Source organism: Eumetopias jubatus, unplaced genomic scaffold (assembly GCF_037043125.1).
Source record: "Eumetopias jubatus isolate StellerSeaLion01/CBP00866 unplaced genomic scaffold, mEumJub1_p1.0 scaffold_11, whole genome shotgun sequence".
NCBI classification, from domain to species: Eukaryota; Metazoa; Chordata; class Mammalia; order Carnivora; family Otariidae; genus Eumetopias; species Eumetopias jubatus.
Genome location: NW_028274817.1, coordinates 114,045,137 through 114,064,489, shown reverse-complemented (window position 1 = coordinate 114,064,489; position 19,353 = coordinate 114,045,137).

Here is a 19,353-nt window from a genome sequence, read left to right as displayed (position 1 = left end):
GTCATCCCCAGTCCTACTGTCCCTAGGCAACCACAACTCTCCTTTTTATCTTTATGGATTTGCCTATTCTGAACATTTCTTATAAATGGAATTGTACAATATGTGGTCATTTGTGGCTAGTTTTTTTTAGCATAAAGTTTTCAGTGTTCGTCCATGTTGTAGCATGTATCAGTACTTTTTATGGCCCAATAATATTTGATTATATGTATATGCCATATTTTACTTATCCATTCATCTGTTGGTAGACATGGGTTGTTTCTATATTTTGGCTGTTATGAATAATGCTGTTATGAACATTTGTGTATAAGTTTTTTCTAAATTTTATTTTATTATGTTAGTCACTACATTACATCATTAGTTTTTGATGTAGTGTTCCACGATTCATATGCTTTTTTTTTTAAGATTTTATTTATTTAATTGACAGAGACAGCAAGAGAGGGAACACAAGCAGGGGGAGTGGGCAAGGGAGAAGCAGGCTTCCCGCTGAGCAGGGAGCCCGATGCAGGGCTCGATCCCAGGACCCTGGGATCATGACCTGAGCCGAAGGCGGTTGCTTAACCAACTGAGCCACCCAGGCGCCCCCCCCAAGATTCATTGTTTGCGTATAACACCCAGTGCTCCATTCAATATGTGCCCTCCCCATCACGGGGCTAACCGATCCCCACCCCCTTCCCCTGTGTATAAGTTTTTATGTGGATGTATGTTTTCATTTCTCTTGGTTAATAACCTAGGAGTGGAATTGCTAGGTTACATATAGTAACTCTGTATTCAATTTTATTTATTTAAAAAAATTTTTTTTAAAGATTTTATTTATTTGAGAGCGAGAGACAGAGATAGCGAGTGAGAACACTGAGCAGGGAGGAGAGGGAGAAGCAGGCTCCCCGCTGAGCAGGGAGCCTGATGCGGGGCTCGATCCCAGGACTCTGGGATCATGACCTGAGCCGAAGGCAGCCACTTAACCGACTGAGCCACCCAGGTGCCCCTCAATTTTTTAAAAGATTTATTTATTTTTGTTAGTGGGGGGCCTGACCCAGGATCCCAGGATCATGCTGTGGGCCGAAATTGAGAGCTTGATGCTCCATCAACTGAGCCACCCAGATGCCCCTCTATGTTCAGTTTTTTGAGGAACTGCCTGACTCTTTGAAAGCTGCTGTGTCATTTTACATTTCCCACCAGCAATATATGAGGATTCCAATTTCTCCATATCCTCACCAACATTGGTTATCGTCTGTCTTTTCTATTACAGCCATCCTAGTGGGTAAGAAATGGTATCTTATGGTGGTTTTAGTTTGTATTCTCCTAGTGACTAATGATGTGAATGATACCATGTGCTTATTTGCCATTTATATATCTTCTTAGGGAAATGTCTATTTAGATCCTTTGCCCATTTTTTTTAAAGATTTTATTTATTTCTTTGAGACAGAGAGAATGAGAGAGAGAGAGCACATGAGAGAGGGGAGGGTCAGAGGGAGAAGCAGACTCCCTGCTGAGCAGGGAGCCCGATGCGGGACTCGATCCGATCTGGGGACTCCAGGATCATGACCTGAGCCGAAGGCAGTTGCTTAACCAACTGAGCCACCCAGGCGCCCTCCTTTGCCCATTTTTAAATTAGGTTGTTTGTCTTTATAAAATCTTGAGTTGTGGAAGTTCTTTCTGTATTCTAAATATAAGTCCCCTATCAGATAAATGACTTGCAAAATTTTTCTCATTTTGTGGGTTGTCTTTTCACTTTCTTGATGGTGTCCTTTTTTTTTTTAAGATTTTATTTATTTATTTGTCAGAGATAGCACAAGTAGGCAGAGTGTCAGGCAAAGGAAGGGGGAGAAGCAGGCTCCCTACTGAGCAGGAAGCCCGATGTGGGGCTCGATCCCAGGACCCTAGGATCATGACCTGAGCTGAAGGCAGACACTTAACCGACTGAGCTACCCAGGCACCCCTTGATGGTATCCTTTGAAGCATACAATATTTTTTTAAAGATTTTATTTATTTATTTGAGAGAGAGAGAGAGAGAGAGAGTGTGCATGAGTGGGGGGAGGGGCAGAGGGAGAGGGAGAAGGTGACTCCCTGCTGAGCAGACAACCTGGGGCTTAATCCCAGGACTCTGGGATCATTACCTGAGCTTGAGGCAGATGCATAACTGACTGAGCCACCCAGGCACCCCTGAAGCATATAATTATTTTTTTTTATTTTGATGAGGTAATCTGTTTACTTTTTGCTTTTGTCATTTGTGTTTTTGGTGTCATATTTAAGAAACCATTGCCTGATCCAAGATCATGAACGTCTACTCCTGTGTTTTCTTCTTTTTTTTCTTTTTCAAAGATTTTATTTATTTAACAGAGAGACACAGTGAGAGAGGGAACACAAGCAGGGGGAGTAGGAGAGGGAGAAGCAGGCTTCCCGCAGAGAAGGGAGCCCAATGTGGGGCTCGATCCCAGGACCCTGGGATCATGATCTGAGCTGAAGGCAGACGCTTAACGACTGAGCCACCCAGGCGCCCCTCCTGTGTTTTCTTCTAAAAGTTGTATAGTTTTAGCTCTTACATTTAGGTCTTTGCTCTGTTTTGAGTTAATTTTTGTATGTGGAGTAAGGTAGGGGTTCAGCTCCATTCTTGTGTATATGGATATCCAGTTGTCTTCATATCATTTGTTGCAAAGTTGTCCTAGCGTCATTTTTTTGCCCTTGAATGGTTTTGGAACCCTTGTCCAAAATCAGTTGACCATAAATATAAGAGTTTATGTTTGGACTACTCATTCTATTCCATTGCTCTGTATTTCTGTTATTATGCCAGTACAACATTGTCTTGATTTGCTTTATTTATTTTTGAGGCACGTATTCCCCCCTCCCTCACTTAAAATTAGGACATCTCACAATTAATGGTATCTTCCATTGCATCAAAACAGGCCTACTGGGTGTAAGTGGCTTGGAAAAGGATACTGAAGTCTAGAGTGGAGCACTGTTAACTCTTAGGATCCAAATGGATGGGAGATGGGGGGTAGCGAGAGAGGTGGTAAATTGGATGCTCCCTCAGTGTTTAGCAGCAAACTCAAAGCAGTAGTCAAAAATAGTCTAGCTTTACAAAATTTCAAAGCTGAGTACTAATAGTTCCAGTTTCTTTTTATGGATTTTTTAAAAAAATGCTGCATCACCAAATGGTGTTGGTAGCACAGAGGACAACACTATGGAAAAACATGGACATTGACTACTCTTAGTCTAAAAGATTGACAAAAGTTCAATTCTGAATGTGAAGTTTTAGGAAAACCTTGAACAACTAATTTTGCTTATTTTCCTTTGAATATATGAGTGAAAAATGAAAAATATATGAGTTCCTTTAGTAAGTCTAAGATAAACACTAAGTAGTATTACTGTTGTGTCATATCTTATTTGGCTGTGTTTTCTTAGTGCTACCTAAATAATGGTGTCTTATGTTTGAAACGCTGTTATCTTCCTGCCTCTAGCTCTGTTTACATCTCAGAGGGAGTTGGGTCCTTTCCCAGAGTCTGTTGTATGAATTGACCTCCTTGGTTTCCACTTCCTGTCCATCACTATATGTCCATCTGTTTTCTAGGCACCATACTTTTGTTTTTTTCCCTTTCTCTTGTTCTTATAGTTTTAAGACTTAAAAAACAACAGCAACCCTGTATTATCGTCCTAGTGGAGTTTTGAGTAGGAGTGGGGGTTAACGTGTGTTCAATCCAGTAGGAATATTCATTCAATCACTCAGGAGATGAGCTTACAGAAAATGACTTTTAGAAAAGTTGCAAAAATAGTACAGAGTTCCCTTATTTTCCTCACCTATAAGATGCCATTAGCATCTTATATAATCAGTACAGTCATCAAGAACAGGAAATTAACATTGTTACAATATTATTAACTAAACTACAGACCTTATTCTCATTTCATCACTTTACCACTGGTGGTCCGTTTCTGTTCTGGGATACTATTCGGGATCCCATATTGCATTTACTTATTTCTCCTTAGTCTCCTCTAGTCTGTAACAGTTTTTTAATCTTGTCTTTCATGACACTTTTGAAGAATATTGATCAGTTATTTTGTAGAATAGTCTTAATTTGGGTTTGTTTCATGTTTTCTTATGATTTGAATAAAGTGCATTTTTTGGCAAGATTACTAGAAAAACAGTGATGTATCCTTTCCATTGCACTCTATCATGGAGTTCATAATGTTGATAGTCTTTTTTTTTTTAAAGATTTATTTATTTGAGAGAGCGAGAATGAGAGAGAGAGAGCATGAGAGGGGAGAGGGTCAGAGGGAGAAGCAGACTCCCTGCTGAGCAGGGAGCCCGATGCGGGACTCGATCCTGCGACTCTGGGATCATGACCTGAGCCGAAGGCAGTCGCTTAACCAACTGAGCCACCCAGGAGCCCTCATAATGTTGATAGTCTTATTAATGGTGTTATTTACCTTGATCCCTTAAGTTGGTGTCTGCAGAGTATCCCCCATAGTTAAAGTATCTTGGGGGGAGGTCCTTTGAGACTATGTGAATATCCTATTTTTCCTCAAACTTTTGCCTGTTAATTTTTTAGCATTCGTTGGTGGATCCATATTCATTTCATATCATTTTCTAGAGTATTTGTGAAAAATATTCGATTAAGTAAAATAGTGCTCTGTCCTCCAAGAAGCCAAGATCAATTACATTAAAGTCCTATCGTATTGGTTAGTGTAACACTAGCAACTTTGTACACCAACTTTCAGAGGCTTAACACAATAGAAGCTTTCTTTCCCAATGTGCATATTTTTGGTTGTTTTTCTTTTTTTTAAAGATTTTTTTTTTATTTATTTGACAGAGAGACACAGTGAGAGAGGGAACACAAGCAGGGGGAGTGGGAGAGGGAGAAGCAGGCTTCCCGCGGAGCAGGGAGCCCGATGCGGGGCTCGATCCCAGGACCCTGGGATCACGACCTGAGCTTGAAGGCAGACGCTTAACGACTGAGCCACCCAGGCGCCCCATATTTTTGGTTGTGTAGGTGGTTTTCTGTCATATAATAATTCAAGGACCCAGGTTAAGCTTTTTATTTTAAAGTAATTTCAAACCGACACAAAAGTTGTGAGAATAGTACCAAAAAATGCCTATGTACCGTTTATCTAGGTTTACTTGACATTTGCCCCATTTTACCTTATTTTCTTTCTCTCTCTCCATGTATGTATATGTATTTTATATCTGTTCATCCACCTATTTATTTATCTTTTACCTGTACTAAACCATTTGAGATTAAGTTGCATACGTCATGCTCTTATATGCCTTAATAGTTTAAACTTAAATATTTATCTATATGTTTAATTCTAGTGTACATATAAAGTAGTTGCAGAATTGCTACCTCATACCCCTGTGAAAAAACACTTTCACTAACTAGATTACAGCATTTATAAACCATTCTCTTTTCTTTAGATTTACGGTATCTAGTCATGATACTGTTTTCAACAGTTTTCCACTGAAGTATTAAATTTGAAAACTGTACACAAGCACATAGAGTTATTCAAATTCAGGAAGTTATTTTAAAGATTTTATTCATTAGGGAGAAAGAACGAGAGAGAGGAAGAGAGAGCGTGTGCACATGAGTGGAGGGAGGGACAGAGGGAGAGGGAGAAGCGGCTCCCCGCGGAGCAGGGAGCCCAATGGGGGGCTCGATCCCAGGACCCGGGGACCATGACCTGAGCTGAAGGCAGACGCTTAACTGACTGAGCCACCCAGGTGCCCCTCAAATTCAGGAAGGTTAATATCAATACAGTACTTTAGTTTGCAGTCTGTATTCCAATTTCCCCAGTTGTCCCCAAAAAATTCTTTGCAGGAGTCTTTCTGTTTTTTTTCCTGATACAGGATCTCACCCAGGAACACATACTGAATTTATTTGTCATGGCTCTTTAGTCTCCTTTGATTTGGGATTGTTCCTGCAAGCCTTTGTCTTTTGTGACATTGACATTTTGAACAATGACATTTCATGACATTATTTTGTAGAATGTACCAAATTTGGGTTTGGTTGGTAGCCACCAACCAACTCATGTTTAGATAAGATTATGCATTTTTGTCTGGATACTGTATAAGCAGTGGGTCCTTCTCAGGTAATGAATGCATTAGGAGGCACATGATGTCTCCTTGTCCCTCATTGGTGATTTAAATTTTTATCATTTGGTTAAAGTATTGCCTATGTCTGACATGTTTTTAAATATGAAATATCAGAGTGATCAATACCAGGAATCCTCTTACAGCAGTGTTTAGATTGAAAAATTATGATTGAAAAGACTTTCAGAAGCATTCAGCTTGACATATATCTAACATGAAACCAAGTTTTAAACTTTTTTTTCCTTGAGTCATCTACCATTGAAATGTTAATGCAGGATTTACCCATTCATATTGTTTTTATTTCCTCATGCAGGCAATTTTTTCTTAAAAATTTTTTTTGTTGTAAAATACATAAAATTTACCATTGTAACCGTTTTTAAGTGTACAGTTCATTGGTATTAAGTACATTTGCAGTGCTGTACAACCATCACTACTATCCCTTTCCAGAACTTTTTCATCATCCCAAACAGAAACCCTGTACCTACTAAACAATAATTATCCATTTCCCCTCTCCCCTAGCTCCTGGTAACCTTATTTTACATGTCATCACAATATTTTAGTATAAACAGCAGCTTTCTGTTATATCTTGGATAAGGTCAGTCAACTTTTGCTCCCATATCAAGAATATGATAAAAATATTATTTGCAATTTCTGTATTTTGGCATGAATTAATATATAGTAATTCCAAATCCTGGTACGGGGAGCAGTTTTATTCTGAAAGTTGACAGAAATAATTATTGGTTTGTAATTTTTACCTCTGGGGTTGGGGTTTTTTGGATGGGATAAGGGCAAGGAGAGGTGAAATTATTGCTGTAGGGAAGCAGACCAGAGTTTAAATGGCCTCTTATGTTTTCCATCTTGGCCATCTACCAGTTGGGTATAGGCATTCAGATCATCCGTGCTTTTGTACATGGTTTGATAGGTATAAATACATACAAATTGGGATAAATTCTAGCAGTGTTAAAGGCCCAGGGTTCATAAAGGCACTTTTTCTCACTGCAGTCTTTGTGTGTCCCTATTCCCTGGTCTTTAAAGTGACCATAACAAAACCAGCTTCTCTGCAAAGGCTGCTTTGGGACAAAACTGTAAAACACTTTGCAGAATAAAGGGGGCTCCTTATTCTTAGTAACATTCCTCAGTGTTCTTTGGGGTTTCACTCACAATCATTCTTCTGTGTTGGGAATATTTATTAGAACTAATTTTAAGGGGCGCCTGGGTGGCTCAGGCGTTAAGCGTCTGCCTTTGGCTCAGGTCATGATCCCAGGGTCCTGGGATCGAGTCCCGCATCGGGCTCCCTGCTCGGCGGGAGGCCTGCTTCTCCCTCTCCCACTCCCCCTGCTTATGTTCCCTCTCTTGCTGTGTCTCTCTGTCAAATAAATAAATAAAATCTTAAAAAAACCTAATTTTAATAGAACTGTAGGATATAGATTGCATGGCCACATGTTCTAGTTTGCTGGAACTGAAGAAACAGCTATAGATTTTAAAATTCTCCTATAATAATATTGCTCAGATGACCCACCTATTCCTTTGCTATATGGTGTTGGGTGTCTCTTTCATTTCCTTGACAAATTTTGACAAGGCCTTGAGACTGTTGACAGATTCCTTGGTTCATGTGGGCTGTAGATGTAAGAGAGACTCCAGGACTAGCTTTGTTTTGCTCTTGAGAGATTAGTGTATTGATAGATGGCATTATTAGTTAGGTACCTGCAAACAGTTTACAGGATTTCTCTGTGGTTCACACAGAGGATGGAGAGGATTCCTAGAGGCAAGAGGTCATTTTTCTGAAGAGTAAGTAGTATTTAGGGTCCTGCCTCAGCTTCCTACTCATGGGAGATCTTAAATTGAATGAGGTAGCCCCTCACCATTAGAGTCCCTATGGCCTTAATGATTCCTATTGGGATGAGTCAGGCAGAAGTCAGGCAGTCCCTTTCTTGCTGTAGATAACTTCTGCCTGAGGATTCAGGATGAGTGCCTTTGAGGTCTGAGCCAGCTAGAAGGACCCTTGTTCATTTTCTACTCCTGTTTGAAGAATGATTGGGTCACCTCATTGTTACTTCTCTGGTGGTGCCAAAGCTCATTACAAGAGATGATGACTGTCTATTTTGGTTCTATATTGCTGCCTAAAAACCTACTCCAGAACTTGGTGGCTTACAGTTTTATTGGTCAGGGATTTCAGAAGGTTTCCTCTGGGCTCTAGATGGCATTGATTGGGTGGCTGGTACTGCAGGTTCCACTTACAAGATTGCCTCTTCACTCTTAGGAAAGTCTTCTCAGTGTCTGTGGCCGTCTCTTTCCATGTGGTAGCTCATCCTCCAGGCCCTTTCCACATGGCTCAGCCTTCTTACATCATGGTGGTCCCTGGGTAGTTGCACTTCTCATAGAGTGGTGATGGAATGAAAGTCTCTCTTTTAAATTCAGTTAGATATTGGCAAACATATTTGATATTGGGATTGTGATATTTATTATTTTATTTTGTCATATTTGTAACCTAATCAAGGTAGAAACTTGAAGGAAAGAAGGAACACTTTATTTTCTCTGCTCTTTGTGTGGATGTTGCATTGTCCAAATAGCAAGAGGTTCAACTTTTGGCTTGTTTTGGATTACTGAGCACATCCTTTAGAAATGATTTCCTAATGCTCTCCTGGCCATCTGGTGTGAGCACAGAAGACCTTTTACTCTGTGAAAATAAGCTGATAATAATAACAAGTTGAAACATCTTGATAATAAATATATTTGTACAGCTTTTCTAATCCCAGGTTATTGAAACTCTGTCAGCCTTGGCTGGTATCCATGCTCTCTCTGTGCCCTTGTGTTTTCTTTTTTTTCTTGGGCCACTCATGCTGAGTGAGCACTACAGCATTAGGAGCAGTGTCACTGGGATATAGAATTGGTGAAGGTAAGGCTTGGGTTCAGTTGCAGTAATCCTTTTTTGGCGCAAGAGGGGCATGAAAACCTCACCTCCCTTTTACAACATAAGGAAGAAGAGGTATAAAAAGGTAAAATAGCTTTTCTTAATGGCAGCATCTGATTCTCTATCCTCTTCACCCTAGTACTGATTGATAACACAAAACAGATGTGCCTTGGGCAAGAGAATAGTAGAGCTGGATCTTTTTATGATCCTGTACTTATTATTTGTAGCACTGGATCTTTCTTTTTTAAAGATTTTATTTATTTATTTGACAGAGAGAGAGAGAGCAAGAGCAAGTGTGCGCACACAAGCAGAGGGAGAGGCAGAAGCAAGCTTTCTATGCAGGACCCTGGGATCATGACCTGAGCTGCAGGTAGCTGCTTAACTGACTGAGCCACCTAGGCGCCCGTCTAGCCCTGGATTTTTTAAAGTAGGAAAAGCGATGTTGATTCTAACTAGAAATTGTGGGCCATTTAATAACATGTGAGGCAGAATTACGAGGAACGGTGAGAAACCAAGTGGCTCCTAGCTTCTACCATCTTCTCTTCTATTGCCTAAGTTAATAAAAGGTCAATTTTTTTTTTTTATGTAATCTCTACAACCAACATGGGGCTTGAATTTACCACCCTGAGATCAAGAGTTGGATGCTATACTGACTGTGCCAGCCTGGTGCCCTTAAATGGTCAATTTTTAATGTGATAAAAAAGGAAATTTCATTCATTCATTCATTCATTCGTTCATTTATTGTTGAGAGAGGAGACGAGGGGCAAAGGGGGTGGGGAATCTTAAGCAGGCTCCACGCCTAGCTCAGAGCCCGATGCAGGGCTCTGTCTCACAACCCTGAGATCATGACATGAGCTGAAATCAAGAGTTGGACACTTAACCAACTGAGCCACACAGGCACCCTTAAAAAAGGAAATTTCTGATAAGTTTTGCCTAACTTAAGAGTGCTGTTTATATTACGGACAAAATGCTAAATTTACTAATACAAACACATCCTAGTCAGAGTTTTGAGTGCCCCTAGGCAAGTCCCTAGAATTACTTTGAATGTTCAGATTACAGGTCCTCCCCCATACCATACATGTATTACCTAGCACTGCAAGACTCTTTATGGGGTGTCAAAATGTGGGAGGATTTAAACAAATTCTCTTAAATGCTTCATGGGATAAGATGATCCAATGGGAACTGAATGTTTTCAATTAGGACGTTTCCATGGATATCATTAAGAGTGCCAAAATTCATAGCCACAGGAGATTTTACTTGCTTCAATATTGATTAAGAAATCTGAGAACAATCTCAAGTGTAGGAGGTAGGTGGAGGATAAATTCTGAGGGTAGTATAGAATTTGCTTTCTCTCCCTTGGTGAAGGGCTAGTCCAAATAAAATTCTAGGCAGTCAGCCAAGTCTAACAACAGGATTTCTGTCAAGGGAATATCCAGAATAAAAGTGAACATGGGTTACTTCTTTTATTCCAGGTGTAGATGTTATTTATTTATTCACATTTGCTTTTTTATGTGCTGGGTACAAGCCATTGGTAGTGTAAAACAATCACAAAAATCATAACCCTTTGTATCTATGTTGTTTATAAAGAAAACATTCTCAATGGTGTCTGCATAGATATTAAAATTTGCATCCCTCTGGGAAGGATTCACATCTTAGGTTATTATTCATTTTATTTTATTTTTTAAAGATTTTATTTATTTATTCATGAGAGAGAGAGAGAGAGAGAGAGGCAGAGGGAGAAGCAGGCTCCCCGCTGAGCAGGGAGCCCGATGTAGGACTCGATCCCGGGACCCTGGGATCATGACCCAAGCCAAAGGCAGATGCTCAACCATCTGAGCCACCCAGGTGCCCAGGTTATTATTCATTTTAAATTTCTTTTTTTTTTTTTTAAATTTTTTTATTTATTTGAGAGAGAGAGAATGAGAGACAGAGCATGAGAGGGAAGAGGGTCAGAGGGAGAAGCAGACTCCCCGCCGAGCAGGGAGCCCGATGTGGGACTCGATCCCGGGACTCCAGGATCATGACCTGAGCCGAAGGCAGTCGCTTAACCAACTGAGCCACCCAGGCGCCCTTATTATTCATTTTAAACACGATTCTTTTCCTGGGTTTTTAGGTCTCCAAGGGATCTGTGGATAGAATTCAAGGGGACCTTGACCTTGAATGAAGAAAAAAAGTACATCTTTATTTGACTAATAATGGATATTTAGCATTTTCATCAATTAATGAATGTGGGCAACAAATCACAGTGCTATTAGCCCCACCTATGACTGTGTTATCACTCAGCTTCATAATGCATTACAGCTGTTGCAAATATGCAGTATCATTTATGCCAATCACTACTTCAAAATTTTGGCAGTTATTGGAGTTTCCACTTGTTCTTGATGCTTAATACCATAATAAAATGGCATATATATTGCTAAATCACAAATTAGTACAATATTTTAATAACTATTTCAATAACTGGCTTCCCTTGTAGTCCTATGCTTATTTTTTGCATTTAAAAATATCATTCCTAAAAGGGATCCATAAAGCTTTACCAGACTGGCAGAGAGTCCATGGCATAAAAAATGAAGAACCTCTTTCCTAATAGAGTGCAGAGTATCAGAGTTATCATATCTTACTAGTCCGACCACAATTTAAGAAAGCAGTTTCCTAGTTAAGTGCCTTTCATCAAAAATATTAAAAAAAAAAGTTAAAGGTCAAAAGGGAATTATTTTCTGTTGGCTCTTGTGTGGGCCCTGCAAAGTACTTTGCAGGCAACATTGACTTTCATTTGAGAATTTGCCTTCAGAGGATAAGATATTACCATGACAAAAGTTTAAGAAGAGAAGGTTTTCCATTCTATGATGGGCTGCATTCAGTAGATCACTGTTAAATCCCTGGGATTTGACGCAGATATATTTGCCTGCAGAACCCTGTCCTTTACACAATCCTATACTATCTCTTTAGCATTGGTTTCAACCTAAAGAAAGGCAGGCAATGCCTGAGTGGTAACAGTTTGTGGTGTGTTAGCTTTCTATTTCCTGCATAAAAAATCACCTCAAAATTTAGCACTTTAAAACAACAAACATTTATTATCTCACATAGCTTCTGAGACTCAGGAATCCAGAAATTAAGCTGGTGGTTCTGGCTCACGGTCACTCCTGGGGTTGCAGTCAAGTTGTCATCCAGGCCTCAGCCATCCGAAGGCCCAATTGGAGATGGATGATCTGCTTCCATGATGGCTCACTTACATGGCTGTTGGCAGGAGGCCTCGGTTTCTCACCACATGTCTCCTTAGGGCTACTCGAATGTCTTCATGACATAGCAGATGGCTTCCCCCAGAGTGAGGGATCTGAGAGAGACAGCAAGATAGAAGTCACACAGTATGTGTGTGTATATATATATATATTTTAAAGTAAGCTCTGTGACCAACCTGGGGCTTGAACACACAACCCTGAGATCGGGAGTTGCATGCTGTACTGACTGAGCCAACCAGGCATCCCCCCCACCCTTTTTTTAAGAAGCCACAGTATCTTTTATGTCCTCACCTCAGAGATCATCACTTCTGCCACATTCAGTTGATCACACAGACAGCCCTGAAACAGTGTGGAAAAGGGCTATACAAGGGCATCATGAATACTAGGACGTGGACATCATTGGGGGGCCATCTGGGACACTGGTTAGAACATGTGTAGGATCCTTACTTCCCATAGATGCAAAATTGTAAGTTGTATTTCCTTTTCATATTTTAAAAATCCAAATCGGAATTTCTAACTTTAAAATACCCAAATCATTCACAACATAAATGGAAATATAAATTTACTTTTAGAAGTATTTAATGAATGGGCAAAATCAAATACATACTATAAAAGCTGTGTTGCAAACACTTCATTTGGGGAATTTTTTAAAGTTTTTATTTAAGGGCGCCTGGGTGGCTCAGTTGGTTAAGCAACTGCCTTCGGCTCAGGTCATGATCCTGGAGTCCCGGGATCGAGTCCCGCATCGGGCTCCCTGCTCAGCGGGGAGTCTGCTTCTCCCTCTGATCCTCTTCCCTCTCGTGCTCTCTGTCTCTCATTCTCTCTCTCAAATAAATAAATAAAATCTTTAAAAACAAATAAAAAAAATAAAGTTTTTATTTAAATACCAGTTAACATACAGTGTAATATTAGTTTTAGGTGTGCAATATAGTGATTCAACAATTCCATACGTCACCTGGTGCTCATCATGACAAGCACACTCCTTTGGGGGATTTGTTTTTTAATGGGCTGAACTAGGAGAGGCCTCTTGAGTCCTGAGAAGTTCAGACTGCTGGTGCTTTTTTCCTGGAAAATCTACGTGTACCAAACACTGAATTCTTCAATTCCAAAGCCTTTCCAACTTCTTTATGTTTTTATTGCTGATTTGGTGTGCTTGAATGACAGCCAAAATAGAAGATAAATGGTAGATGCAAGGACTGGGTGGTTTCCATGGAGACTTCTTGCAGGAGCCTTTTCTTTCTTTATTCATCTATTTCTGGGAAGCACCCCTTCCATTTAATGTGTGGTGCCCATCAATCTAGTGGCTGTTGGAAAGGGGATTTGTTGAAACAAATTCAGAACTGAGTTTTTCTGTGTATCTCTGAGGTTGAATTAGGTTTTCCTGAAACTTGAAGATGTTAATGGGTCCTCTTCCTGAAGCAGTTTAGCTGTACTTTTGTTTATTTTAACTTGGTTTGAGCTTTGGGGAATAGAAGATAGGCCTTGACTGGAAACAGAGGTATATGGATTTACTGTGTCTAATCGTGCAACCATGAAATCAAAAACGTTTCCACCCCAGGAATCAACCCATCACTTTTAACCACTGTTGATTGCATTGGCTTAGAGGTTTTTGCTTCCTTTAAGTATTTTCCTTTTCCTTTCAAAATTGTGTTCAGTTGGATGTGACCAATTCTACACAGAGGCTGGCTCACTCACTTTTGATCTTGACTCCTACTGTCCCAATGTCATGCTTCATTTACACAGTGATAGCTTTCCTTGACTTTTTCTATTGACTTGACATCCTATGCATCATATTTTCTTTCTTAGACCTAGGAAGATTGAAAAAAAAATAAGGATTTGAAGAAAATTTGCAAAAGTGAAGAGCACCATGAAAGGCAGCTTTTATTAACATAACAATAAAAAATTAAAAAAAATAAAAGACAGCTTTAATTTTAATTTTCACTGTAGCCAGAATAGGTGGCCACCTGAGAACTGCCTTCTCATTGCACACTGCCCAGTATAGGTGCCCAGGTCAGTCAAGGTCAAGCTGGTCACCAGTACTTTCGGTTCTAAGTGTAGCTTTGTGCAGGAGATTTTATTAACAGAGGTTATAATAAAAATGAGGTATAGTGTCAAATTGTCTGCATGCGTGTGGCATGTGGGTGGAGTAGTTGTCTAATATTTGTTTTTTTTTTTAAAGATTTTATTTATTTGAGAAAGAGAAGAGAGAGAGCATGCAATAGATATAGCACAAGTGGGGTGGAGGGCAGAGGGAGAGGGAGAAGCAGACTCCCCGCTAAGCAGGGAGACCGCCACGGGGCTTGATCCCAGAACCCTGAGATCATGACCTAAGCTGAAGGCAGATGCCCAACCGACTGAGCCACCCAGGTGCCCCAGTTGTCTAATATTTTAAAGGTGGGAAGCTGGAGGTTTTTTTTAATTTTAAGATATCTATTATCAATTTTAAGAATTTTTTGATCATTATAAATGCATGACTGATGTTATTTTCTGATCCTGAAGTTTTGTGGGCAGTCATTTTGAAAAGGGGCCAAGATGAGAATAAAAACTAATTATAAAAATATGTTTGAAAGATTGATAATGTTATGATTCATCAGAATATTTTGTACAACTTACATATTGTGTGTTTTTACCTTTGGGACATGTGTTCTTAAGAGCTGACTTCTTTGGACTTTGTGATGTGTGCCAGTTATGTCAGCTCACAAACATGTTTTCATCTGTGCATCATGTTATATTGGGACTTGGATGGAATGTTAATCTTTTATTGGCCTAAATCTGAGTCTAATCCTCTGCATGGCTTTGGTAGAAAATCGATTTCCTCTGCTGTGTCAAGATTTTTCAGGTCAGTGCTCTTTGGAAGTTTCCCAGTTCTCTTAGATTAAAATAGATTTTGTTTCTCTGCTGCATACTGGTATTCTTTAGTAGGACAGTGGGATCTAGAAAGAGAAAACAGAGCCTGATAAAATATCCATGGGTTCTGTTTCAGCTAACTTGTTGACACACTGTACCTTTGAGGAGCCAAGGAGTTTATGTGCTTTCAAAAACATCGTTTGGGGAGCATTTAAAAGGTGGCATTTATAGGTGAGCCTGTGTGCTTGACTTTAATGAGTTCCACTTGGTGACCTGCTCACCAGAAGTGAGTGGAAAAGAGAGGAGCTACTCATACCCCACTCAATCCATTTCACGAGTATGGGCTGTTGGAGCCGGAAGTAGGGTGACCAACTTGGACTTTCTCAGTTTTAGCACTGGAAGACCCACATCCTGGGAACCCCCTCAGCCCTAGGCAAACCAGAATGGTTGGTCATCCTGGCAGTGAAAAGCATGGAGATGGATGGTTTGGCACTGGTGAGTACTCTTATAGATATTTTAAGGAGGGATTTATTAGAGACACGCATCTTGCCACCCAGTGATGCTAGTGGGTGAATGATTGTACTTTGATTTGACTGAAAAGCAATGAAATGAGGGGAGATGGGAGGTTTTTCCACCTTCTGAACCTAAGAGGAGGTGTTTAGGAGGTGCTTTGGTAAAAAATTATTACCATTAAGTTTTATCTTTATATTTCTCCTGGACAATGGAAGGACCTTTAACTCCACTTATCCCTTCTCTCAATTTGACATTATTTGTGTGTGTGTGTGTATATACATATATATGTGTATTTTATACATGTGTGTATATATTTATATATTAAAAACACAAACTAGATCACAAACTTAAATATTGAACATAAAACTATAAATTAAAAAAAAACATAGAAAGTCTTTAGGACCTAGGCCTAGGCAAAGACTTTTTAGACTTGACACCAAAGGTATGATCCATAAAAGGAAAAAATGATAAATTAGATTCCATCAAAATTAATAATTTTTACTCTGAGAAAGACTTTGAGAGACAAGCTACAGAGTGGAGAAAATATTTGTACATCACATATTTGACAAAAGACTATAATATATAAAGAACTGTCAAAACTCAACAGTAAGAAAACAAACAATCCAGTTAGAAAATGGGCAAGAGAGATATTTCTGTGAAAAGGATATATAGACAGATGACAAATAAGCACATGAAAAGATGTTCAACACCATTAGCCATTAGGGAAATGCAAATTAAAGCCACAGTGAGAGATCACTACATACGTAGCAGAATGGCTAAAATAAAAAATAGTGACGTCACCAAATTCTGTTGAGGCTGCTGAGAAACGAGATCATTCATAGCTTGCTGATGAGATGGTACAGTGATGTAGCCCCTCTGGAAAACAGTTTAGCAGTTTTTTTTTTAAAACACTGAATATATCATATGACCCAGCAATTGCACTCCTGGGCATTTATCCCAGAGAAGTGAAGATTTATGTTTACCCAAAAACCTGGGCACAAATGTTTATAGCAGCTTGATTCTTAATAGCCCATAACTGGAAATGACACAGATGTCCTTCAGTGGGTAAATGGTTAAACATACTGGTACATCCATACCATGGAATACTACTCAGCAATAAAAGAGAATGAGCTATGGATATAATAACCTGGATGGATCTCTAGAGAATTCTGCTGGGTGAAAAAAAGCCAATTCCAAATGGTCACATACTATATAGTTCTATTTATATGATGTTTTTTAAAGGACAGAATTATAGAAATGGAGAACAGATTAGTGGTTCTCAGGGCGTGAGGGGCATGGGCAGGAGTAAAGTGATTGGTATAAAAGGACAGCATGAGAGATCCTTGTGGTGAAGGAAATTTTCTGTTCTCTATCTTGACTGTATCAACGTCAATATGCTGGTTGTGTTCTTGTACTGTAGTTTTACAAGATGTTATTATTCAGGGGAAATTGGGTAAAGGATACACAGGATCTTTCCCCTGTCATTTCTTACAACTGCATGTGAATCTACAATTATTTCAAAATAGTTTAATTTTTTAAAAAGCATTTAAGAAAGAAAAAATACAACAGGATCTACAAAGATCAGAGTCAGAAGAATCAGAAATAATAAATAACGTAGCATTTTTTTATTTGGTTGTGTTCCAAGGTTCTGGCCCAGTTCTGTTCTGAAATGGGTCCATGTGAGTCCCTGTATGTAGGTGTATGATTGACTTTTTTCCTCAAGTGCTTTTAATTTAGGAAGCTATTTTCTGTATGCCCTTTGTGTGCCTTTTGTTTCTGGTTTTCTGCTAGTTTCTTCATTTCAGTTTCAAGGTCATTTCCAAGCACTGTTAACTTTTATGATCTCATTTTTGCAGTGTGTTCTTAACTAAGGGCCAGAGTATCTGGACGCTAGACTTGTTTTTCCTCAGTGATTTTTTTTCTCTTTGCCTATGTGATAGAGCTTTCCGTTTGTTCGCTGAGGTTCATTCCCTTCTCTTTTGCAGTAGAAACTCCAGTTTTTAGTTGGGCACATGACCATTCAGAATAAAGGCTGCGTTTGCTTAGATTTCAGTAGCTAAGTGCAGCAGTGTGAACAAGTATGAACCTTCTATTTTGATTAAGCCATAAATTAAATGGAACTAACAATTTGCTTTAACAAACAGTGAATGGGTAAAATGAAATACTTTATATAAAAGCTGTATGTTGTGGGTTAAATTGTGTCCCTGCAAAAAGATATGTTGAAGTCCTAACCCCCCAGTACCTTGAAATGTGGCTTTATTTGGAGATAGGTCTTTGTAGATGTAATCAAGATGAAGTCATACTGGAGTAGGGTGGGCTTCTAGTCCACATAATGAGAATGCCATGTGAAGATGAAGATTGGAGTGACGTGTTTACAAGCCAAGGAGCTCTTGGGCCTACCAGGTGTTAGGAGAGAGGCACGGAACAGATTTTCCCTTAGAGCTCTTAGAAGCTCTTGGCTCTTAGAAGGACCAAAGTTCATGGTCTTCCTATTACAGCAGGGGTTGGAAAACTAATGTTCACGAGCCAAATCTGGATCATTGCCTGGTTTTGTATGGCCCATGAGCTGAGAATGGTTTTTACAGATGAACATTTGCAATCAGTCTGATGATCGCAGAATGATAACTTTGAATCCCGTTAGGTAAAATGTTATCCCCAAAACAAGAATCCCATGTTTCTTACTAGCAGACCTGTATTACAAAAAAAAAAAAAAAAAAAACCCCACCCAAAAATTGTACTAGATTATTGTATTTTGAATTTTGTCAATAAAAAGTTTGTGGAAGTTTGTTTTGTTTCTTGTTATATAAGTACCTATATAATGTCCTCAATTTTGCCTTTTGGCTTACAAAGCCTAAAATATTTACTACCAGGCCCTTTACAGAAAGGGTTGCCAACCCCTGCACAACAACACACTGCCTCCCTGAGCTATACTTTATATCCTTGCAGATACCCTCAATAGCCATGCAGAAAGGATATTTTCTTGAAATAATCAGCTATACTAAGTAAATGCCAGCTTAAAGAGTGAACAATTCCATTAGGAAAGAACACAGGGCCTGGGTGGCTCAGTCGGTTAACTGTCTGCCTTCAGCTCCAGTCATGATCCTGGGGTCCTGAGATCGAGCCCCATGTTGGGCTCCCTGCTCAGCCTGGAGCCTGCTTCTCTCTCTGGCCCCCACACCATCCCACTCGTGCTTGCTCACTCTCTTTCTGTCTGAAATAAGTAAATAAATAAAATCTTAAAAAAAAAAGGAACCAACCCTGTTGATACCTTGATTTTGGACTTCCAGCCTCCAAAAATGTGAGACAATGAATTTCTGTTGTTTTAAGCTGTCCAGCTTGTGGTACTTTGTCACAGCAGCCCTAGGGAAACCAGTACACTGTGTTTCACAACTTCCTAGAGTATTTTTAAAAATGGGTTGGGCATGCAGACGCTTCTTAATCTAAGTCCTGAGACGTTTGGACTGAGTATGCTTTCTTTTTCCTGGAAAATCTCCGTGTACCAAACAGACAATCTTCATTGCTCCAAAGCCCTCCCACTTCCTTACGTTTTTATTGCTAATTTGATGTGCTTGAATGCCAGCCAAAGAATAAGGTAAATGGTAGATGCAAGGACTGGGTGGTTTCCATGGAGACTTCTCACAGGAGCCTTTCCTGTCTCTGTTCAACAGTTGTCAGGGAAACATTGAGTTTCAATTTGTGGGGTCTGCCAATTTAAGTGGCTCTTGCCAATTTAAGAGGATATGGTTAAACCTCTTCAAGATCCTAAT